This window comes from Danio rerio, chromosome 10 (assembly GCF_052040795.2).
Source record: "Danio rerio strain M-AB ecotype USA chromosome 10, GRCz13ab, whole genome shotgun sequence".
In the NCBI taxonomy this organism is placed as follows: Eukaryota; Metazoa; Chordata; class Actinopteri; order Cypriniformes; family Danionidae; genus Danio; species Danio rerio.
Window position 1 is genome coordinate 20,880,836 of NC_141030.1, and position 26,001 is coordinate 20,906,836.

The following is a 26,001-nucleotide window of genomic DNA, read 5'->3' on the forward strand; positions in this document are numbered from 1 at the left end:
TACCAATTGTGCGCACACTCTCTCTCTTTCTCTCAATCCCTCTCATGAACACGCAGTGCACAAACGGTGGAGCTTCATACAAACGGCTGCGCAGTTGTTCAAATCTGCATTGGATAACGGACAGTTTGGGCTCCTTATCGGAATAATGAGAGATGTTGGACTGACTCTAATTAATTGGATAAACATTTTCTAGTTTTATGCCTTACCTAGAATATAACAATTCATATAAATACATTTAGATCACTTACTTATATCAATACTATTGGAATGTGAAGAGACTTTAAACCAGCACAACAAAAAAATGTTTCTGAAGACAATCACCTACTGCACCTTTAACCACCAGAACACCACATTTAACCCCTGCATAGAAACTACTCAAAAAGCTGTAATAATTACTGGTGTTCACCTTACGAGATCTACTCAGAACACCTTAGCAACCACCAAACAACACCAAATATCTCTAAACTGATACACTATTGTTTCTTGGTATATTTAAGCTTTTAGATTGTTCTATAGGAACATGATCTTTGCTCTGACAACATTTGATGTTAAAAAGTTGAACAATGAAACTTTTTTAGGCCTTCTTAGTAGTTTGAAATTTTATTATGTCTGGGTTGGTCATACAAATAACATTACAAAAATTAGGACAGGTAATGATTTGACTGAATTATATATGTATATACTGACACTTATCATTTAGGTTTAAAAGCAGAGATCAATGTCTAATACTTCAATGAAATTGCAAATATACCGAAAATGAATCACCAAATACAGCAGTGTTTTTTTTTTTACTTAAGCACTCTTTGCATTATCTTTAAAATGAATAAATCATGTGTATTTGAAATATTCTTGTATTATAAAATTCCATCTAGATTTTAGTCAAACACTCACAGTTTTTTTTTTCACATACTTGCATAACACCTCGTTCTTCAGTCTGACAGCATCTGAACGCATTATGCCATCCATTATTGAAAGCATCCCAAGCAATATGTGGATAAAGGATTCCTTAATATGATATGACCCCTAAAACAATTCATAATGAAATATGTGCTTTCAAGGGGAGTAAATGAGCTCTAAAGGTGATCTGTTAGAACAGAAGTGCCTGAGGGACGGCATAATAAATGGATGCTCTTTGTGACAGGCCGTGTGCTATTGGCGGTGTAACAAATGTGAAATCACGCCATGGCCTAGTTTCTGCAGAGAGATTACATTTCCTAGACTGGTCGCACACAGAGAGAATACATCTTCAAGATCTGTCACAGACACAATCCTGCTCTTAGAAATATTATTGCACAAATATGTGTGGCAGGATTTGACGGGGAAAAGTCACAGCAACAGATGAAGCATACAAAGGAAGGGATGAGGTGGGTTTCTTTGTGTGCACAGGAAGCTGTATATTAAGTGAGGCATTCTAGATTCTATCCAGGAATTATAAATTCAAGTTAAAAGACAATAATGTATACTTTTTTACAACTAATAGTCACACAACCGAACAAACAAATAATTCTAAAATATTTTCTTACTAAAAAGTAAAGTAGCCTTGTCTGATTTTGTATCCATCTATGTTGCCACATAATTTTCCCTATTACAAAACTATGACATTTCTTAATATTGTGAAATCCAAAACATGCCGTTTTTGCAATATTATGGAAAAATGGGTGTATAATCGGTCCGTGCACCATCCGTTCATTTAATTATTCTTTTTATTGTGGAAAACGAAACTCTAGAAAAACAGTTAATATTTCGATGTTCTGTTTATTCTGTAACCACACACAAAAAAAATAAAAATCTGTTATTTAACTCAAAACAGAGAATTAAAACAAACAAAACAAAAACAAAATAACGAGGCATTTATTCCTTTATTAGTTTTATCGAAAAATGAGATTTTAATGAGCATTTAAATCTGTTTCAATGAGACGGAGATGCCCATTTTTCTGCCGATTGATCAATAGCTATGAGGCTGTAAGATTTAAGTCAAACTTCGCTTATCAACTCACTTGAAACGTTTTAAAAACAGTGCATGTTTGTATTGAATTACAGCGATTTAACTGTCTTTATCACCACAGCCACATGTCAGTACAATTATAAAAGAAGATGCTTCAATCCTGGTTTGTGGACGTTAAATCAGGTTTTTTTTTACATTAACATAACGAATGTACATACAACAGTGGATGTTAATGTGTATCCTGTCAAATTTATGTACAAAAACAGTGCAAAGTTAAATGTGTGTGCTGTACGTGTGTGTCTGTGTGTGTACGTGAACTTTGTAATGACATTGTGTGTGTCTTATCGTTCTCATCTACTCATTTACTCCACATCAAATACATCAAATAATCATTGGGAAAGTTCTTACTGTAGTATTTCACACAAATAAAAAACAAACAAAACAAACGTTACTTGAGATCTGGTTGTTTCATGTCTGTCACTGTGCTGTTTATCTGACGCAGCTGGAGAGGCTAGAATACTATGACAGGCTTGTGGGAACGGTTGGCGGGGAGAAATAGCATTAAGACACAGGCAACAAAAACAGCTATGCTGTGTTCGGAGCAGAAAATCCCAATATTCTGAAAGGTATAATAAATAATCTGATGGGTATTTTGAGCTGAAACTGTACAGACACACTCTGGAAACACAAAAGACTCATCTTAAATCTTGAAAAAGGTGTAAAATAGCTACCCTTTAAAATGGCTTTATTTTTAGCTAAACTTGCAACAATGTTAACAAACCAATTGTCTTTATTAAAATTTCATGCAATGGTTTTATTCGATTCTTGAATCTGATTGGCTGAGAGTTATTTTTTTGCAATATAATATTTTACCAATACCAATAAATTTTAAATAAATAGGTAAATTTAGGTAATAGGTAAAAAGCGTTTCCATTAAATTTTTCCAAAAGTTGTTCAACGCTTCTGCCTGGGGTTTATTTACTTTGTGGGTTCTTTGAAATGTCACATCAATACGACGACAAAAAGCACCATTTTATTTAAATGAAAGAACAGTGAGGTGTAGTTGTTGCTGCCAGTAACAAAGGAGTAAAGTTATAAAGTTTCAAAAGCAAGTGAGAATATAGACTGGGAGACATGCCAAAACAACAGCTCTGAGTAAACATTCTGTGTGCTTTGAAGAAAAGTAATCTGACTGCAGCATGCTGGCATTAATCTTTTGCAATGCTGTCTAAGTGGAGAGCATCCAAATTAGCTGCTGTACAATGCCCTTCTCCATTTTATCTCAATTGGTCACATGACTGAACAGCATCATCGTTTTCAAAAGCTTCCTTTATTCAATACTGCTTCTTAAAATTGCTCCATTTTAAAGAAAGCTTTCAAAAAGATGTTTTTGTTGCTTAAACGTAATGTCTCAGTGTGGCCCGAAGGTCAAAATGGAGAGAAAAATACATGTTTTTAAATGAAATGAAAACATTAGTGTGGACATGAGCTTAGTCATTTTTGACCAGGATCATTTTGACAACATCTGTACTCTTCTGTCATGAACACTCTATGCATTTAGTATAGTAATGAATATGCATATGGCAATGTTGATGTATTTGGTATTGGCAGAACAGATCTGGTACGCTCCTGCTGCTTTGATTATTATGATAGAGCAAGTATCGAGACCTGCTACTGCAAGTATACAGATGGGCTTTAGAAATGCGCATCTTAAGGAACAGAATGTCATGACTAACTGCGGTCAGCCGCAGTACTCAAGGAAATTCTCTGACTCAGAAAATACATTACCAGTAGGGGCAGCCAAGCTTCATCAAGCTTCTCAGTAGTGGCTGATTTTAAAGGCAAAGGACTCAACGGCGCAGGTGGCTGTTTCTCCTTGGAAGGTGGAGGTGATTTCACCATGTTTTGTTCATATTTGCTCAAATCTAATACAATGCTGTGCCTGGGATAATTGTGTTTATTGTTTTCTGATAAGAGAAATAGTTTCATTTTAGACAAAGGTGTGCCAACCTGCCAAAGCTATGGCTCTAATATCACATTTTTGATTGTAGGCCTACTTACAAAACTTTTCACCGAGCTTTGTTCTTTGATTAGACAAGTTATCAGTAAACTGTTAAAGCCAAAACTAATAGTAAAATACAATTTGTAATTTAATTTAATATAGTTTAAATAAATAAATAAATAAAAAATAATTTAATAGCCTATATATACTGTATAATCTAAATAAATATAACATATTTTTAAATTAAATAATGTACATTCTGTCTGAGAAAATTACACGCTGCTGCTGCCAACATAATATACATGTACATGGAACCCCTGTAGCAGATCTAAAGGTGGAGCTGGGGTAGAGGAGGGTTTTACATGGAGCTTTTAAACTGATGAGGAGCAAGCTCATTGGCTGCCGAGGTGACAGCAACCTATGCCTTGTAGATATTGACGCAGGAACAGAATAGGTTACCTATGAGCCTGAGTTCCATGCCAGAAATTTCACAAAATGATTTAAAAACGCAAAGGAAAAATAAGTTAGATTTAAGCAACTGAAATATTAAACAGCAAGATCTCACATTTTGTTCAAAGCATGGACAGGTATTCTGAAATAATACATTTTCGCTCTGTTTTTGATCAGATTTCAGATTATAAGTTGTGTTTTAAGCCTCGAGTTTGGTGTTCTCTTCAGGGAAATTTCCTCCAGTTCAGCCTATACTATATATTTAAATTGCTTTGTTGTGTATAAGTAATTCTGTACAACCTTTTCAATTTATTGAAAGTGATATACACGTAAGTCAAACTAAGAACTACAGCTACAATCACTTCCTAGACCTGCATCCTATGAATTTGTGTGCTTTCACCCACCAGTGCAGATAGGCTGGTCTGTGACCAGCGCCTCCTGGCTGCAGGACCAGATGGCTGTCGCCTTCATTGGACTATATCTACATCCCCTGTTGCGATGTTATGTCTGTCTGTGTGTATGTGCTTGTCATTGGGGTTTTTTTTCCTCTGATTTTTTTTCCATCTTATTATCTTATTTCCTTTTTCTAAAAGCTACCTTTCATCGTACCTGTCTTCCCCTGAAATGTGTGATTGATGTTTGTGTGTGTGTGTGTGTGTGTGTGTGTGTGTGTGTTTAACAAATAAAGGCTGCATCATCATCATTATAAACATTCTACATCAGTATTAGAAATATCAGTGCTCATATATAGATATCCTATAGTTTAAACAAAGTTATATATATTTATAAAAAAAAAATGTAATGGCATCAGAACACAGGGTTTGATACCCTGACTATGAATGGACAAAACTGGATAAAACTTTCTGGCAAATGTATGCGTGCAAAAATCAACATAAACCAATAGTGAAAAAACAACAACAATCTGCCCCTATTTAGTTCCTTGTTCATGGAAAGAACCATAAATATTCAAAGCATGCTTGGTCTCATTTCTGCTTTTCTTCCACTTCAGCATTGCATCAGTCAAACAGTGATGTTTTACAGCTAATACCATTTGAGATAATGACTTCAGGGGAAATCAGCCAATTGGAGTATATTTATGGTAGTTGATCATTCTGCAACATTTCACAGTTGTCGGAGACTGAGGAAAGACAGCTGGAATGGTTGAGAAAAACAAAATATGGTGGAGCAAGTCTCGCTTTTCCACTTCCGCTTTTGTAACACAACTCCGCTTGAATGTCTAAACTAACAATGTGGCTTGACGCAAGCATCAGACGAAACCGTAACCTAGAAACCAAAACATTATGCTTGGGATGCTGTGCATCAGAAATGCATTGCTAATGAGTATCAGAATTGTGTCCTGAGGCTGGGAATGAATGTGTGAGCGGATGGAGAATGACAGGGGTCTCACGGTTAAGCCAGACTCATGTTTTCTCATGAGCGCTGAGGTAATCTGACCCCACCGGCTCCCTTCTGCCTCTGGTGATAAGCTTCATGTCAGACACAGATATTTCCTGGCTTTAATGCACCTGTAATTATAATGATTTTTTATAAAGAGACACATGAGAGGAGGGCTCAGTTTCATGTGTGCAGTATGTTTGATGTCATGATGGAGAGCAGGAGTATATTAACACAAAACTAGATTGCAACTATAATGAGGATGGAAAAAAGAGGATGAATATCAGATGTCCACTTCTTTCTACTGTAGTAAAGTAAATATCCCTGCCTGGTTGAGTTGTTTTTGGTTAAAGCATGGGTTAAGATGACATAAATAGTTTTTTTTAGAAAATAGTATAGGTTTGGCTTGATGTAATGTTTTTAATTGTGTTTGTGGTTGAAGTGTGAAGCAGAAGTTGCTGAGATATTCATTTCAGTATGCTGATGCACTTCCAACTGAAACTGAATATTGAGTAGGGGACGGTGCTTTATTTTTGCGCATCATTCCCTCATAGCAAACTAACGGTTAGAGGAGGAGTAGTTAACCCTTTAACTGCCTACTCTACCAAATGGTTGACCATGTTTTGACTGTTTTAAATAATGACTGTTAAAAAATCAAACAAGCATGTTGTACTACTACACTTGATTTTAGTTTTATTGTAAAAAACAAACAAACAAGAAAGCGTTAAATGAGAATCTCAAACATTTTATGGCATATTTAAAAAATAAAGATGATTTAGTATTCAAAATGTTTTATATTGATTATATATTTTAAAAAATTGGTCTTACACATCATATAAGATAAAATTCTACATCACTATTATTATTAAATATCAGTTTTCATTCAATACATATTCATCAAATGCAAGTTGATTAAAGGTGTATTTACAAGTTTATAGAACATCATATTGTGTTTAATGAAAACGCTCAACAAGTTTAATTGTTAAAGGATTATTTCATGCAATAATTAAAATTCAGTCACTATTTACTGACTCTCCTGCTGTTTCAATGCCATAAGATCAACTTTTTTGACCACAAAACCTGGAAAAAATCGTGGTTGTTCATACAGTATTAAAAAGAACAGAGACCAAGTTTATGCTTTCAAAAAAGAAGCAAAAGTATTAGAGGATGGTGATCCCATGTGACAAATATACCTAATTTCTAGGAGACTATCAACGTGTTTACTAAAAAACAAACAGGATTTTTATGCATTATTTAACAACAGATCCTAAGGCCTTTTGTGTACAAAAGCATGAACTCAATAGCATTAAAGTTCACTCTGACTCACCCTGGAAAAGAACACAGGTTCTTATTTTTGATAAATCACAACTATTTAATCCATAGACAATTCAAAGAATTGAAAATAAATAAATAAATAAATAAAATAGAGTTCATTGTTAGCTTGAGCACAAACATGGCTAGCATAGAAACTGCTCATGGTAGCGACTGTTCCTCTGGAGATACTGACAAAGTTCAGAAGTCTGACACAAACAAATGTCTGTTTACCTGTCAAATTCATGTATTTTGAGAAACACTGAGGTCATATTTTCATTGAGTTAGTCACCCATGTGACCCTGGCCACTACCAACTACTCCCATTCCACAGAACAAACCCAGCTTTGTGCAATAAATAGATTGTTGTATAACACGCAATGGCATCTCTGTCTTATTGATGAATGCTTGTGTTATGTAAAGCTGCATGCCAGTTGTAACTCTCTTGGCTCAACTCAAATACTGTATGTCTGACAAATATCACATACATTTCACATTGTGAGAAACCAGCATCAAATTACATCAAAACTATAGATGTCATATGTTGTAGCATAGATTTGAAAGAGGGATCATGCGAGTTTTCTTGTTCAAGTCATGTCATACTGTATAGTGCTCTAAATAAAACAGATTGCTTTAAAGTATTAATAAACATGAAAATAACTATGTGGTCGAATGAATCCAGCTGTAGAGCAAATCAACAGAAGATACCGTAAGTGTCTTTATTCTGTTGCCGAGATGTTTCTTTCAGTATGTTGATGTACTTCCAACTGAAGCAGGATAGTGAGAAGGGGATGGGGTTTTCTTTTTGCTCATCATAGCAAACTAACGGTTAGAGTTTAAAAATCAAACAAACATAATCCTGTTGCACGACTAAACTTGATGTTGGTTTTATTGTAAATAAGAATGCATGTTAAATGTGAATCTGAATTTTTTTAAGACATATTTAAAAAAATTAAGAGGATTTAATATTTAAAAATGTTTTATTTTGATAAAATTTTTAAACAAATAGATTTTACACTTCATATTTTCATAATATGTGTATAATTGCGGTACTTTTACCATAAAACAACATGTTAATCATTTCGTAGAAGTTAATGTTTTATAAATTGTCCGATGTGTTGAAAAAAAATGCATTGAACTAGCGACATTGAGAGTTCAGAAATGCAACCCAACATTATTGGAAAACAGTTAAACTCTCTCAGCTCAATTCAAATACTGTATGTCTGACAAATATCTCATACATTTCATAGTGTGCGAGAAACCTGCATCAAATTACATGAAAACTAAGAATTTAAAAAATATTTTTTGATTTATTTATTTTTTGCTCAAGTCATGTCATACTGTATAGTGCTCTAAATAAGTATTAATCAACATGAAAATAACTATGTGGTCAAATGTATCCAGTTGTAGAGCAAATCTACAGACAATACTGTACCATAATTGTCAGTATTCAGCTTAATTTAGGGATCTTAAATGTTGTTTCAGTTCAGTAACTGGGTCTGTGTTGAAAAAAGTGTTTAAAACAGCTATTTAATTATTATTTTTTTGCCATTTTTATCTCCCCTGATATCCCATTGTCAGGTTCTGCATTTGCTGTTTCAGCACATCATTATCTTTGTGCAAACTAGAAAAACTTGATTTTGTGAATTTAGTGATGCCAACTGCTGGCATGGCATGCAGAATACAGCATTTTTTATTGGTTTTCATGGACCATGTGAACAGGGGTTCATTTTTACAAAAGTTGTTGCCTTATCAACCAGTGTCTTCCAGTGGGATGCTTAGAACTTCCATTTACAGCATTTACAACTGGTAAATCTCCATCCAAAAATCGGTGTCAATACCATTTTAAGTGTAAAAAGCTGTTATACTTCTGTCAGATGCGGTTCAAGTGTACTCAGTGGGCTCTTCAATGCACACACACATCACACGAAATACATCACTGCATTATAGAGCAATCGATATTACTAAAATTTAACAGGTATGCAACATTAAGCCATGCGATTTCCAAAAAAATTAAAGTACAATACTGATAGTCTGATTTGCTTGTTGATTCTAATCGGGAGCAGTTTATGTTTCATTTAGTTAGTGTGTGTTGTGTAGTATTTATCATGTGTTTTTCTGCCCCTTGTGAAATCAGTGCCAGTGGGCCAGAATGTGTGTGTTAAACAATATGGTAAATTACATTTGTTTGGGTTGGTTTGCTTGGGTTTCCTCTGGGTGTTCCGATTTCCCCCACAGTTTAAAGCAACCCAGGCTCATTCTGAAAACGTACATCCAAACGCAGTTTTTTGCAGTTTTTGTTTTCACGAATCCACGAGAAGCCACTGAGTATGCTTTTTGAGATCTTAAACTTCTCTTGCAAGTGACATTCGTGGCTGCTATTATCACGTCAATCCACCAGAGGCTGCTGTCGACTGACTGTTTGACTGACTGACCGATCCACCCTCCCCCTTCCCTAAACCCAACCAATCAACCAATAGTATTTTAAAAAGTACAAATTGATACATCCACCCACTTCCCTAAACCCAACCGATAAATTTAAAAAGCAATTCAGAAAAAGAAAAGCCCTCGTCTGATACCTTGTTTTACCACATTTTCACCCTGTTTTTGAAACTGCAAAATATCTGGAACCATTATTTGCCGTACTCAAACCCCGTCGTTGTGATCAACTCCGCTCTGCGTCTCAAGTCCTCCTACGTACATAGTAAGCTAACTGGACAAACTGGTAAAAGCCGGAAAGCTGTCCATGCGGAGGTAAGCGGTCAGCTGGTGAACGTGAAAAGGAACCGCATCATACGGCCCTGTAGCATTCATTTAAAAAAAATTCCAGAAATGTATAAAGAGCTACGTTTTCAGAATGAACCTATGTTGGTTTAAACACCATAGTGTATGTGTGTGAAAGAGTGTGTATGGATGTTTCTCAGAGTTGTGTTGCGGATAAAAGGACATCCTTTGCGTAAAACATATGCTGGACAAGTTGGTGGTTCATTCTGCTGTGGAAACCCCTGATTAATAAAGGGAATAAGCCGAAAAGAAAATGAATGAATGAATGAATGATGCTCCATTAAAATGGCTCAAGATGTCGTCTGACGATAAGGGTAAATGACTCGCAGTGGTTGTTTTTCATTCCTTTTAGATAATTCAGTTTTTAAATAATCCGTCCAGGAGGTGGCGCTGATCAACACCATTATTAGTTCAAAGACGTTAAATGCAAGTAAAACAGAATAACACTATTGTTTCAAGGCTGTCCAAATGTGACTCTTTATATGCATAAAGCTGCTGACCGGTGTTAGTAAATAATTGTTGTATGTATTTGTAATTAAACTAGGGCTACATTTGTACCTTGCATCAACGTAAACCATGTCATTAACACACTACGATAAAGACACACAGTGAATTTTTTGGGTACACAATTATACTTCTAATTAAAATATACAGACAAACAAACAATAATACAGTTATCTTATTAATATTATTACACTGCAATAAATGCTTTTTAATACTTGGAGTTTTTGTTTTGTTTCTTAAAGAAGCATTTTATATATATTATACTATGTTTATTAGTAGTTATGAAGTATGATCTTATTCTACATCCCTAATCTAACCCAAACCCAGCTAAACATTAATAAACATCTAATTATTAAGCTAATAGGGTTAGTTAATAGATTGTTAATACCAAGAATTGTGACCTAAACTGAAGTGTTACCTAGTTTTGTGTTTTGTTTCCATTCCCATTTATCCCACATTTCTTAAATAAAGAAGTATTTTATAAAGAAGCTTGAAAAGTTTTAGTTACACATTAGAAAGTTTTAGTAAACACATTAGTTTGTCACAATTCATGCTGTTTACTTATTACCTATTATTAAGAGATTAACTGTATGTTAGTAGTTATAAAGTATGATCTTACTCTATACGTCCCTAATCTAACCCAATACCTAAACCCAACTTCTACCTTACTACATATTAATAATCAGTTAATACGTAGTTTAATAAGCTAGTGGTGTTAGTTAATGGATTGTTAATACCATGAGTTGTGACCATAACTAAAGTGTTACCAAAATGTTTTACTACTACTTGATTTAAGAATTGTTTTAGACTTGAACAATAAACAAAACAAAACTCTAAGAAAAGCATTTATTATTATTATTATTATTATTATTATTATTATTATTATTATTGTGATAATTGTTAGAGAATAGTGCTTAATGTCTATGGAAAAATCTCTAGCAAACAAAAGAAGGAAAAATATTTTTGGATTGTGTAGATCGAACAAATCCTCATAAATTTACCCAGTCAACTCCCTGAACCATTAATATACCGCATTTTTTCCACATAATCACAAACGTATGACCTTTTCCCTCCTCTATATAAAGAAAAATGACCCAGAGAGAGTTCAATCCTGCCATCTGTGTTGACGATAGCTTGACGTCAGTCTCGGCCCGTCCTCCACCCACCCTCCGTCCCTTCGGTATTCACTATTTAGGGAGGGTTGCTGTCTATATATCACGCCGCTGTATCTCTCCAACAATGACTCATGCCCCAGATACAGACACTAATTGATTACAGCGCAGAACGGTTATACAGAAACCATAGAATGAATGAAATAGGCTCATCAATCTTAGTTCGTCTCGTCTCTCTATTATTAATAAGGCATCATAAAAAAAGGAAGCCACAGTAATATAAACTGGGAATTCATACGAGAGAGCAAAACTGCTGAGGGCAAACAAATGCTGATGTTTATTGTGTCAAACGTACTAAACGCTGCAGAATTAATATCAACTCTAAAGCGATTAATCCACTAATCATGGGCGTGTTTTTTGGGAAGCGTCCTGGGTTACTGTGTCAGTGGGCAGATGAGACCACATACTGTACTGTACCAACCAGAACAGATGCGGCTTTTGATCACAATGACAACAGCAAACAATCATGCAATTCACCCAGCCATGTCAGAATCAGATACCATTTCCCCTAATTTGTCTTCTTGGTTTCAACCATCCGTCACAAGAGCAATCATTGTTTCAGGAGATGTGTATCATTGGGGAATTCGAAATGCCTCAGAACCACTGTTTCAATCGCTTTCAAATAGCATCAGGGAGAAATTCCCAATTTACTGATAAATTTTGGTCACTTGTCATTTTCAGATTGAAGACACAGGGTTTCAATTTGGCCAGTGGTGAGCGGCGGCGCTCAGAGACGCAGTTTGTGATGTCAGAGAGTTTGATGAAACATGCATGACTCAAATCAGCCATTTAATTGTTCCTGTGAATTCCAGCGCAGAATGTTTAGAGTCCACTTGGCAGAGAGCACAAGTCAATGAGATGGGGAGGTTTGAATGAGGAGCATTAACCAAAAATAAAATCAAGTGTTGTTGAGCAATAAGATAAAATGGAAAACAAATAGGAACGTATGAGTAAAGATGCATGTATTTTAATTATGATCACGATTACTTGATTAATTAAGCAGTCTGGCATGCTGCTTTACATTTGCATTTAATCCTTTGGCAGACAGATCTTTTTCCAAAGCGACTTACAAATGAGGACAATAGAATTTATCAAAGCTACAAATAAACAAAATGTATTTGCCAGTTAATTTAATGCTGCGCACAAAGTCTTTTAATATGCAAATGCAGCTGTGGGGAAAAACTATTTTATTTTTGTTTTGGTTTAAGGAAATTATTTTAGTAATACATAGGCTGCATCTGAAATTGCAGTTTCCGTGCATTCAATATTCGTTTTCAAAAAAAAAAAGAAAACTCAGAAAATTTTTTGTTTTTTGGTTTAGTGTAGGAAAACGGATAAACAACTTTAAAATTCATTATCCACATGTAGGCTGTGTTGAAAGGCAAAATCTGAGCTTGTGACGTCACCCTCAAAATAATAGTCATATATGTATATGTATATATATATGAAACTGACGTGGTTATGTGATAATGACAAATGGTAAATGTAGTACTGAATACTTTAATCTTCCTCATGCCTTTAAAACACTAAATGTTTAAGGAGTTGTGTTTAAACTCTCCAGTGACTCCACAAATCTTGGACTGTGACTTTTGCTGAAACAATCCTAAACCTAACATTGCATATCTAAGCGATGTGACTATTGTGGATACATACATTGTGATATCGATGCTGAAAGGATATATTGTGCAGCCCTAGAACATACTTTTCCAGCAGTCGTGAAGTAATTTCAAATTCAAACCATGTAGTGGGTTCTGGAAAAGTATGCGATTTAGCCATTTAAAGATTTCATTTTAATAATTATTTATATTCATAACATGAAAATTGGTGTAGATTCTGAATTTCGGGATTAATAGATCAACATTTTTTGGCTTGTGCATTGCTGTAGGGTGAGGGTCTCTTGTAGAACCTGCTACAGATGCTACAGTAAAACAACCTGTTTCTTTAATGTCAGCTTGGCAAAATATAACAACTGCACTGTGCAAGACAAGCTTTAAAAAGTCACATAAGTGCTTTACTGAATTACTTTGCCTAGTATAATATAACATACTTGATTATTTAAAGCATTTAACCAAGAACATTTTTAAAATGACCCCTTACTTCAGGATAGCAGAACCAGAAGCACTAAAAATGTGAACTCATTTCCAGGTTGTGGCCTACAAAAATATGTCATCGCAGCAGCACATTCTTTTTTCATTCAATATTTTCATGGTCTTGTATTGGTTTTGCACAGTTGCAGAGCTAATAATAATGTCAATGTCAAGGACGGCTCATTATGGACAATCAGATGTCACAATATGAACTTTCAGCATAGAGAGTACACTAAACCCCTGAAGAGCTCTAGCGCCCCAGAAGCAGCACACACACCCAGCATGACTTGTCGGCTATTAAAGATTGCCACGGTTGTAACAACAATTACAACTAATGATTATGCTTCAACACTGCTATAGGGCTAATGCCATGAACTGATATACTGCTTTCTTTAATGATTAGTACAAAAAATAAATCAATAAATTAAGGACTAGCCGATCAGATTGTTTCCAAGCCACTAATGCAGTTGTGTAATTTACTGTAAACTGACTGATTAACACCTTTTGGCCATTAAACCATTATATATATATTTACAGAAGTAGCTTAATTGCTATTACCAGAATCTGAGACCAAAGAAAGAGAGTTTAAGTGTGCCGTAAAGATGCTCTGTTTTTTGTTTTTTTTTTGTTTTTGACAAAACTAAAGCATAGAAATACAATAATATTTAAGTCCAACATATTTCTTCCTCTGAAAAAGCGTTCCAGACAGTTATTTTACATTGTAATGTGTGGAAATGATCCCGTCTACTGGCAGCTCAACCAATGTAAAACTGAGAAATCAAAATAAATAAAATTCAGAAAAAAAAGGGTTATTGCATTATAAAAACAACTTGCAAGTTTCAGAACTCAAAACGTAGTCCTAAACAAGCTTATGTTGAAGCCAAAATGACAGGTTGTGAGCTGCATGTGCCACTTTATTATGTAATAGTGTGACTAAATTCCGCCTCCAAAGAAGGAAACCAACGCCCACTTCAACATTACTGCATCTTTTGCTCCTCCCACCTATTCACGCCATTGTAGTTACAAGATAAAGATGCTCCAAGGAGATCAAGATACTGTTTAGTACCAAGTTATGGAAAAACACAGCCTCTCTATTGCCCTTCTTCTTATCCTAGCATTAGGAAAGAATGGATCATGCTTAGTTTTAATTAAATTCCAGAGCGCATAAGGAAGAGCTTGGTCTTTTGTTCACTCCATTTTACTGCAGATTCATTTATAAGTAAGACACAATTCAATGCATGGATTTTCAGAAAGATTGAATGCAAAACAATCCAGTGCCAACTTTGTTGAGTCTGACATTATTTTTGTAATAGAAATATACCATTATGCTGACCCTGACACGAACTTCTTCAACAATTAAACTACATGGCGCAGCCCTAGTTGTTTCATGTAGTTTAATTGTTGAAGAAGTGCCTGTCAGGGTCCGCATCACGATACATTTCTGGTACAAAATTAATATCAGACCCAACAAAGTTGGCACTGCATTGTCTTGCATTCAATCTTTTTGAAAATCCATGCATTGAATTGTGTCTTACTTGAGTCTTCAATGTGTTGAGACAAGGGGGTCAAAACAGGACAGTGTATTCTAACGTACAGCGTTTCTGATGTAAAAAGTTGGCAAGTAGACCTCAAAGTATAGGACAAGGTAAAGAAAAAGGCAGTTCATGACCTTTTAAACAGTCCGAGTGAGTTTCTGTTTTGAATTTGGACTGCAATACTCAGTTTAGCCTTTGGCTGTCAATATTACATGAAAATAAGCACTTCGCTGTGATTGACTAAGTACCACTTATCATGCTGGTGATCTGCTAATCGGCCTGAATGGGTCAAACTGATGGAAATGGACGGGCTAATCACAAAGAACACAACTCACCCACACAGACATCACTGCTTTGGGCACATCTGAAATAAAATGAAGCTCAAATGACTTGAAATGTTGATCTAGTTGTTGAGCCATTGAAAAAACACGTTTGGGCGGTTCATTTACATGACAAAACTGGTTTGAATGCCTGAACATGCTAACTTTTAAAAACAGGTTTCAAAATACAATAAAGCAGCACTGTTATCAAATACTTTAAAACATATATTACAGCATTTTAGTTGTTTTTGTGGATACATGTGAATGGTAATCATTTTGACCACATTTCTTACTATACATTGAATCAATAAAAAATATATATATTTTCTTTTTTAGATACGCTATGGTTGTGTAAATGCTATGCTTTAATTTTTCACTATTAATAATATGAGAGATCATCAACCCGCATTACAATAAAATGAATTATGGGTCGCCAAAGCGGAATGAACCACTAACTAACACAGCATATGTTTTACGCAGCGAATGCCCTTCCAGCCGCAGCCCAACACTGGGAAACACCCATACACTCTTGCATTCACACACGTACACTACAGCCAATTTAGCTTATTTAATTCACCTAAACCGCATGTCTTTATGCTGTGGGGAAACCAGATCACCCAGAGAAAGCCATAGACTGTAAAATATATGGACGTAGTTTACTTTACGTCACCCATAGGTTTCTGAACACTGCAAAAGAAGCTACAAGTAGGCACGGCCAATCGTCGCAATTTTGTTTGCACGTCATCGCACCCACAATGGTATACCAAACAAAGGCAAAGAGGCGGAGAGTGAGCGGAGCTACAGACACCTGCTGGCATTTTGCTTGGACCTGGCTTAGACAGAAATTACTTTGGGAGAACGCTTAATACTTTATTGCCTGCGACTCGTTTGTATTCTGACCACATGTGCTTGGTTGTGAACTATATCAATAAAGTCTTTAGACTTTTAAAAACACTGTTGTAATACATTGAGCAACTAAAAATTGTTCTTATGACGTTTTTCTACAGGAGGAAAAAGCGAATTACGTCCAAACACTTCAGATATAGTCTGTGTTAGTAGATGCAAGACTATTGATGAAATCCAGGCATAAAACTGTATGACAACACTTCAGATGACTGTTCTAGAGCCCACAGCTAATCAATCTGTCAGATTCTGGAGTGCTTTACAGCTCTAAAGAACACTATATATGAAAAATATTATTTAATAAGGCCAATGCATTTATAGAGATGGTATATTAGTATATAATTTCACTCACCTGGGATACGGAGGCCACGTGAATGGTTTGTGAGCACAATTAGTGCACAAAGCGTGCCATATCATCTGATAATTGTAAGAAATAATTCCAAAAAGCAACTGACTGTCTAAAGCCACATACAATAAAAACAAAAATACCATGTATATGCTGAGTTCAGCACCTAATCTGCCGGAGACAGCTGAGGTGAAGTGACGGCGTCCAGCGAGAGCTAGCTGTCACTCAAGTGGCCACTTAATTATGCAGACTTAATATAACCTAATATAAAGGAAACGGATGAGTTATAAAAAAATTCACCCCTCTCACAGTTGTCATGAAGGGTGAAATTAGCTATATATGAACCAAAATTGTTCTTTGTACCAGGCTGTAAACCTTTTTTTCTGCTGTAAAGTTGGCCATTCTAACTGTTGGCTCACTTGAAATTTGCTTCATATGGAGAATTGCAGTTTCAGTTACTTCACATATTGGCTTCCCGAGGGAGAGCGGGAAGTAACCGCTTGGAGGAAACCCATGCGAACACAGGGAGAACATGCAAACTCCACACAGAAATGTCAACTCAAACTAGCGACCTTCGTGCCCCCCAGTGCGCCACCATGACGTCATCTTTCTGCATTTTTTTGTTAAATTATTTTATAAATATTTGATAAAGTTAGTTACAAATAAAGTTAATTCGTTATTTTCATTGCACTGCTGTTTCATTACAGTGACATTCTTAGAAACTAACCATTTTCCATCTGAGCATCAATGAAATTATATAAATAAAAAACCTAATGCAACTGTAATATGCCTGGTGATTTGCCAAGTCAACCACATGCAAAAATGTATTCAAATACCAAACGATGTACAGGAAATTGATCATGTCTTGTTTAACAATCATTGGTTCTTTTCTGCTGACTGTAATGTTGTGGGAAGAATATGCTTCCCATATGCTTTAATCTTCAATTCGAATGCTTCTGAAACTTTTCAGCCATATTAAAGCCATGAGTGAAAAACAATAAACCAAACTGGTAGCAAGATTTAGCAAGACCTAAATGACAAAAACTGAAACAACATCAAATGAAACTGAGATCTAAAAGTCTTTGGGTTTTTCTCAGAATGTTTTTTTCTTTCTGAGATTTGAGACAGAGATTGCGAATGGGGGAAGATTCTCATTTCATCTGAAAACCTCAAATGGCAAGCCACGCTTATACGTGATGTGAAACGCGGCTCAGAATCCCGCTGTGACAGGACTGTGCCTCTGGTACTGACAGCTGCCACTATACGGTAGTGAGATACGTGATGGACTTGATGAAAGGATGAAATGACGGTTAACGTACAGTGTTCCAGCTCAGACAGGAATCAGAGTTGTGTTTCTGGGGTTCTGACTCATGATGTACAGGAACCTGCCTACGTCAGAAACAAGTTAGATGTAGGTCGCAGAGATAACCAGAATGCTGCATGTAAAGCCTTTTATTATGCAAGACATACGACGTGGCCCAAATAGCATCATTTCAGTTTGTTGGTATAATAGCTCATAAAGATGATAAATCAGTCTTTATTTGCTGTGTTTTCATTGGTTGATCTCTACAGGAGATTAAATGAAGGTGAATGGTGACCAAGGGCTATTGTGGTCTGGTCTGTAAAAAGGATTTTAAAAATCTGTATTATGCATGCCAGGAATTAGCGGTGATTTCCACTTGTAATAGTTAAATGATTTACCATGTTTGGTTTGGTGATGAAGTACTCGCAAATGGTTATAGACTGAAGACGTATACATATGTGCATTGCATCACTGTTTTCACAAAATTGTGTTTGTTTGTTACATTTTAAACTTATATATTAAATTCGAAACCTTTTTTTTTTTTTTTTTTTAAGTATGGACTTTCAGGCATCAAAAATTCCATTGTAGTATAAACGAATTGCCAAAAGGTCAGTTTTTACTAGAAATGTTATAAACAAGTTATAAAACTAGTTACATCTTTATTTGACAATTCATAATCTAAAAGGTACAATGCTTTACATTGTGTGCTGATGCAACAATATCCGACACACAGCAAACAATTTGGCTTTCTGCACCAGACACAACACAACATTTAAATGCAGAGCCATTCAGAAGCGCAAAATAGTGCGCTACACTTCAGCCAAATAGTAAGGGTTATATGCTAATCAAGACCTCTTTAACTTTATAACAAGAACATGCTGAGTGACTGATATTTGTATTTGAGTCACAGTTCACATTCATTTTCAAACTGTCATTCATTCAGTCATTTATTTTTCTTTGGCCAAGTCCCTTATTTATCAGGGGTCACCACCGTGGAATGAACTAACAACTATTCAAACATATGTTTGCGGATACCCTTCAAGTCGCAACCCAGCACTGGGAAACACCCGCACACTCTCACATTCGCAAACACACACTACAGCCAATCTAGTTTATCCAGTTCACCTATAGCGCATGTCTTTGGACTTGGGATGCAACTATTATAAATTTTGGTTGTACGATTATAGTCTGTAAAATAATCACGGTTTCATGGTTATCATGATTATTTGCAATTATTGATTTCAAAACCCCACTAGTTTAAAACTACAATTGTTTTAAATTTAGTTTTGTAGTTCGGACCCAACTAAATATTTGTTGAAGTTTTAATCATTTAAGTTCATTTGATTGAATTTATAAAAATCTGTGGATATTATCGATGCATTTATTGGGATAAAATTGCTACTATTTTTTATGTGTTTTTGGTCATTATCAATGCACCGGCAAAAATCAAAAATACTTGCACTGACGCTCTGCTTCTTAAAACTCAAACATGCGTTGCGCCTGCTCTGCCCACGCTTGTTGTAGGGGTGTCCTAATTCTCTTTATCTTGAAGGCGTAGGGCTAAGGGGAAGGACTAGATAGCCCTCAAAAGAGAGATTTATCAGGACCACACTCGAAACCAAGGGGTAAGAAAATTTCCCAGTATACAGCCACAACAGCAGCATGGCTGCACCCGCCTAATATATTCATAACCGCCTTTTGTGTTTTACCGTCATGCTTTAAAACAAAAAAAAAAACGCTAAAATAAAAATCGCAAAATTTCGCAATTTATGATCCATAATAATAACTCCTGTATAGCAGTCCCACAACATTCTGTCACTCGATGACACTCAAATAACCTGTCAGAAAAGGGGCTGGGAATCACCTTTTTACAGTGTCTGCTATAATGGTGATGTTGTTTTCTTGCGTTTACATTGACGAATATGGCCACAGTGTAAATGCACAGTTCAGTCACAATCTTACTGACACAATACATCATTATGATACCACAAATGCATGCCTTCAGTGATTTCTTAAAGATAAATACCAAAAAAATTACGTAAGTAGAATAACTACAGCAGTCACAATGACATATGATGACTTGTGTAGTGGTGTTCCCATTTCTTAGGGGTAGGGGTACAAAAATAGAATTGGGATTGGGCCTAAACTGGTCTCCATTCCTTTTTATTGTGTGGAAAGGAGCAGCATGAACATTGCACTAAACTTCTATTGCTACAAAAATGTTATTGTGATCTTTTATCATCACATAAATTATTAAAACAATAAAAAACATGTTTTTTTGTCTTTTTTTTTTTTGAGTATGACTGTCATTGGTCAGCATGAATATCTTCTTTTGTGCTCTATGAATGAATGACATGTCATAAATAATGACAGAATTATTATTTGAGGTTATCACATTTATTTATGCTTGTTATATCAAAGATTTTAATGTCCTTTTTTTTTTTTTTTTTTTTTTAATCTAACTATAACAAAACAAGTGCTTGGACTTGAGTCACATCTAGCCTGAGTACTGGATCAAGGAGACAGGGAGATAAAGGCCCTTTATCTGTAAGTAATAATGCTTTGTAAGATTTTAATTATGACAGGTTGTGAACATTGGCAGAGACTGTAAGGTGAAAAAGTGAGACAAAGCTTTATGAGAATGAATAAAGAGACAGTGTCGGGTTATCAAGATGAAGCCGTTTTACATTATAACTAATTACTAAATCAGTCAAGGTCAGAGCTTTCCTCTTATCTCTGTCTAAAGTCACAGTATCTCAATAAAACATGGATCTTCGTTCTATTGTCAATTTGTTTAATGTAAATTGACACTGCAATTTGTGTTTTATGTAACTTGTGTGTAAAAAAAATAGTGAATTGCCAATTTGCTGGATAATAACTATAGATATATATACATAAGAAGTTTTACAATTTATTATGTTTATGATATTATTATAAGAATTACAATTTTCAATCATTAATTGTGTTATGTAATTAATACACACGAAGCATGAAGATCCATCCAATCCTAAACCTCAGTAAGACATAAGAGCTTAAATACATACGACAGGGGTGTCCAAACTCGAGGGCCGGTGTCCTGCAGATTTGAGCTTGCTTCAACAAAGCCTAGTTAGAGCTTGGAACTAAACTTCGCAGGACACCGGCCCTCCAGTACCGAGTTTGGACATACCTGACATATGACAATGCAATAAATTATCAATTTATTCATACATACAAAAACAACATTTTCTTTGAGTCACCAATACCTTTATGAATTACTTGTGACAAGGGGCCCAAAAATCAGTCATAAGTGTCAATTTTTAAAGACTGAGTGTACACATTTTCTAAAAGCTGAATAAAAAAGATATTCATTGATGTATGTTTTGTTGAGGTAGAACAATATTTGGCCAAGATCCAACTATTTAAATCACAGAATCTGAGGTTCCAAAAAATCTAAATATTGATAAAATCACTATTTATAACTAAATAAAATTGGGTTTTGATACTTTTACAATAGGCTCATTATGAAAATTTACCGCTTTTAACATGCAGTTTTTGTTTTCGCGAATCCACTGGAAGCCACTATGTACACTTTTTGAGATTTAGTTTTTGCTCTCGCGAGTGCCATTCACGCCTGCTCTTCTTGTGTAATTTCACCTGAGGCTGCTGTCGACTGACTGACCAATTGACTGACCCAGCCCCTCCTTCACTAAACCCAACCAATAGTGTTTTCAAAAGCACCGATTGAACTGACCGTTTTAAAAAACAATCCAACAAAGCAAAGCCCTCGTCTGATTTTTACCAAATTTCACCACATCCTCACCCTGTTATTTAGTGGTTTATTGTATTTTTTTGGCTTCTGTTTTTGTCCTACCCTTTTTATGGATCCGTTCTTTAGCGGGCTTGGACCCTGTCGCCGTGGTCAACTCCTCTCTGCACCTCAAATCTTCTGACTTACATGGTGAGCTCCTGGACAAACTGGTAACAGCGGGACAGCCGTCCATACAGAGGTAAGTAGTCAGCTGCTATCACTAAAAGGAATGGCTTCATACCGCCCCCGTAGCATTTGTTTTAAAGACGAAATGCAGCTGATTTGCACTCTATAACATCAGAAAGATCCGACCCTTCTTATCTGAACATGCAGCTCAACTCCTTGTTCAAGCTCTTGTTCTCTCCAATCTGGATTACTGCAACTCTCTACTAGCGGGGCTTCCAGCTAACTCTATCAAGCCTCTTCAACTGCTCCAGAACGCAGCAGCACGAGTGGTCTTCAATGAACCTAAACGAGCACATGTCACTCCGCTGCTAGTCCGTTTGCACTGGCTGCCAGTTGCTGCTCGCATCAAATTCAAAGCTCTGATGTTTGCCTACAAAGTGACTTCTGGCCTTGCTCCTTCTTATCTGCTCTCACTGCTGCAGATCTATGTGCCCTCCAGAAACTTGCGTTCTGTGAATGAACGTCGCCTCGTGGTTCCATCCCAAAGAGGGAAGAAATCACTTTCGCGAACGCTCACGCTCAATCTGCCCAGTTGGTGGAATGAACTCCCTAACTGCATCAGAACAGCAGAGTCACTCGCTACTTTCAAGAAACGACTAAAAACTCAACTATTTACTCTCCACTACACTTCCTAATCTGCAATTGCCTCACTGAATATCACACTAACTGTACCAAAAAAAAAAAAAAAAAAAAAAAAAACTAATACTACTAATACTTCCCTTCTTAGACTTTACAGACCTGAAACTTGCCTATAGCACTTATTCATTGTTGCTCTTAGTTGTGAAAATTGCTTCCTTGTCCTCATTTGTAAGTCGCTTTGGATAAAAGCGTCTGCTAAATGACTAAATGTAAATGTAAATACGTACTTCAGGCTAGATAATTTGCGATCTCCAGAAATGTACAGTATATAGGACTACAATTTCAGAATGAGCCTATGTTGCAATTTACAGAATATCTTAATGGAAGATGATCTTTACTTAATATTTTAATGATTTTTGGCATTAAAAATTCCCATGTAAAAACATACACATGCAACATAAGACTGGTTTTGTGGTCCAAATGGTCATATTTAATATTTGGATGAACAGGAGAACATGATAAATCCCAGCCTAATTTACATCACATGTGTAAAAGCATGCATTTATAAGATGCCCATTTACACAACACCATTTTCACTTCAAGCAAAGAAGTTTTTGTAACCTCGTCAAAAGGTTTTAAAACCAAGTGATAATTGGTCATTTTGCATTGCTTAGAGCAAATTATTTTTCCACTTTGAAAAGAAATTTTGAATAAATGTCCCAATACAGGAAGTTACATGTGTAAATTCAGAGTGATTAGCTGCTATACACAGTGATGTCATCAGGTTTTCAGCATTTTTGTGCTTGATATTCATGAAATAGGGTGGTTTGATCTAATCAATGTGCACTGTCATGAATGAGATATAATCATTATTATTATTATGCATTAGAAAGTATCATCTGACTCATCTCTGTCACTGTGTCACTGTCAACTGCATTTAAAAAAAACTTTGGATAATCCATTTTAAAGTGTAGGTTTTGAAAACAAAACAGGTATTTGACAACAGAAATCGCAATGGTGCCCTGAAGCTGTGGTCCTCAACCTTTTTGTCAGCACGGACCGGTCAATGCTTGACAAATTTTCCATAGACCGGGTTGCGAACGGCCCCTAAAAGGCCGCGTCATTTGGGATCTCCATCAGTTGATCTTGCACAGCCATGGTGGATTCACCTGATTTGTTGACAACTGGGTTGCGGATCCATTCCTTGGCAGTTTGCGAATTCTTCACTTGGACTCTCCCCTTAGCAAAGAAACTTTCCAAAAACGTCTGTTTCTTGCTCATTTTGCTGCTTGTGGGTTAAATTTAAGCACTCCAGTGACTGAAATGTAAGTAAGAGAATAGGGTAATTTTTTAAAATAAAAGATTGTTCAGACTCGGATAATAAAAAAAAACAGAAATAATTAATGATTTCTTGTGTGGCCTGGTAGTTGCACACGGTGGTTGAACACCACTGCCCTAAAGGACCATACTGTATTTCTGCAAACACATAATGTTTTGTTAACTACTAAGCAAGCACGTTACAATGTTGAAGTCATGTTTATGTATCCAAATGAACAAAGATTGTTTTGATAGCCTTGTTGGGTAAATGTGAAACTTTTTTTAAAAACAAAAAAGAAAAACGTCCCCATTTTTAGTGCACCAGTGTTCTGTAAACCCACTCAACTTTATTGTAATGTTCGTGAATTTGGTGTATCATGAATGAGTAACCATGTCGCAAGGTTAATAATTTGCAACCCCACTCAAACCACCTTAAAATATGGGCTTTCTCCTGATCCTTTTTGTCATTCTTGTCAAATATAGACTTTACAGAGCACTGCAATGCCAAATGTGTCATAATCAAAACCTGTTCAAACACAAAGAGCTGACACAGGTTATTGAGGTGTCACTAGTGACGTGTCATTTTTAGCTATACACTACGTATGCATTTATTTGTATTGTTATTTAGGGAAATATCCTTACTCCCAGTGTGTCCACCCATGACAGTTTACCACTTGGATGGATAGTAGAATCATAGAGGTTATATTGGCACCATGACCCGGATAACCGAGGTTTGGGCAGAGAGAGAAACAAGAGCTGTATGAGTAAACCTAAATCTCCTGGCCTCAAGAGATGTACTAGCGACTGTAGCTAGAAGCGGTGGTCTTTAGCATCCTTGTTAGTGTGCCTGCCTCCCATGCTGGAAACGTCAGTATGAATCCTGCTCAGAGTGGGGCGAGTAGAACTGTAGGGGCTCCTTTAGGGCCATGACCCAGATGAGAGTAAGGTTTAAGGGGATGAGTATAATACAGGCCAGCTAGTAAAAGCCGTGCAGGTAAATCTAACTCCTTTTGATTCAAGATGTGCTCTAGCATCTGACACTAGAGGCTATGCTTTTTGTTGTCCTTGTTAGTGGGCCTGTCCCGCATGCTGGATCCTGCTCTGAGCAGGGTGAGTGGAGTCACGAGGACTGCATTAGTGCCATGACCTTGATGGCAGTGAGGTTTTGGAAAGCTAGTAAGAGCTTTGCAGGTAAACATCTCTCCCCTGGCCTCTAGTGACTGGTTCTGGGCTTGTCCTAAGCAGGGCAGGTAGAATTGTAGGGGTTAACATCTCATAGAAAGTCAATTGAATCATTTCATCAAATTTGACTGAAGTCATCTAATGAGTGACAGTGAATTCTGTTGGCTCCTTGACTGCACGTTCAACTTCCAGGCCCAGTGAACTTCTGATCCCCCCGTTTACTATGCCCCTTGTTAGATAAAGTTGTGAAACTTCATATTTTTTAAAGGAACTCACCACTTTTTTTGTTAAATAGTCTCATATTACAATTGCCCTAGAGTTAACTACAGTTGAAACCTGAAGTTTACATACACTAAAAAAAAGGAACATAACCATTTTTTTTAATGTCTGATGGTAAATCACACTAAACAGTTACTATTTTAGATCTGTTAGAATTACCTTAATGGTTTAAATTTGCTAAATGACAGAATAATTAGAGATTTTTTTTGAGAAATTTGTATTACTTTCTAGACAGTCAAAAGTTTTAAGATACATTTCCCTGCTATTTTTTTAGCTTTGCTTTTAAACTGTATAACTCAAATATTTTGGGTATCCTTCCACAAACTTCCCACAATAGTTTAAAGGAATTTTGGCCACTCCTCCTAGTAGAATTGTTATAACTGAGTCAGATTTGTAAGCTGTCTTGCTCGCACATGTTTTTACAACTTTGCCCACAAATTTTGTATAGGATTGAGATCAGGGCTTTGTGATGGCCACTCCATGGCCACATTCACTCTGTTGTACTTAAAGTACATTTTAACTAACTTGGCAGTAAGCTTGGGGTCATGGTCTGTTTTAAAGACCCACTTGTGTCCAAGTTTTAATTTCCTAGCTGATGTCTTGAGATGTTGC

The 26,001-nt window shown here is 36.0% G+C and overlaps 2 protein-coding genes across 5 annotated transcripts in view; one reads left to right on the forward strand and one right to left on the reverse strand.

The window, feature by feature from the left end:
* sppl3 (signal peptide peptidase 3) overlaps positions 1-26,001 on the forward strand; it is a 205,195-nt gene that overhangs the window by 59,935 nt on the left and 119,259 nt on the right. For 2 of the 4 annotated variants that reach the window (XM_087269464.1, XM_087269463.1), the window contains exon 3: positions 20,534-20,603. The exons of the other annotated variants lie outside the window; for them this stretch is intronic. The gene's annotated coding sequence lies outside the window, so the exon portion shown is untranslated. The remainder of the gene's footprint in view (positions 1-20,533; positions 20,604-26,001) is intronic. 4 annotated transcript variants of the gene reach the window in all.
* Positions 1-26,001, reverse strand: part of gnaz (guanine nucleotide binding protein (G protein), alpha z polypeptide) — a 92,375-nt gene that overhangs the window by 45,271 nt on the left and 21,103 nt on the right. The window lies entirely within an intron of this gene.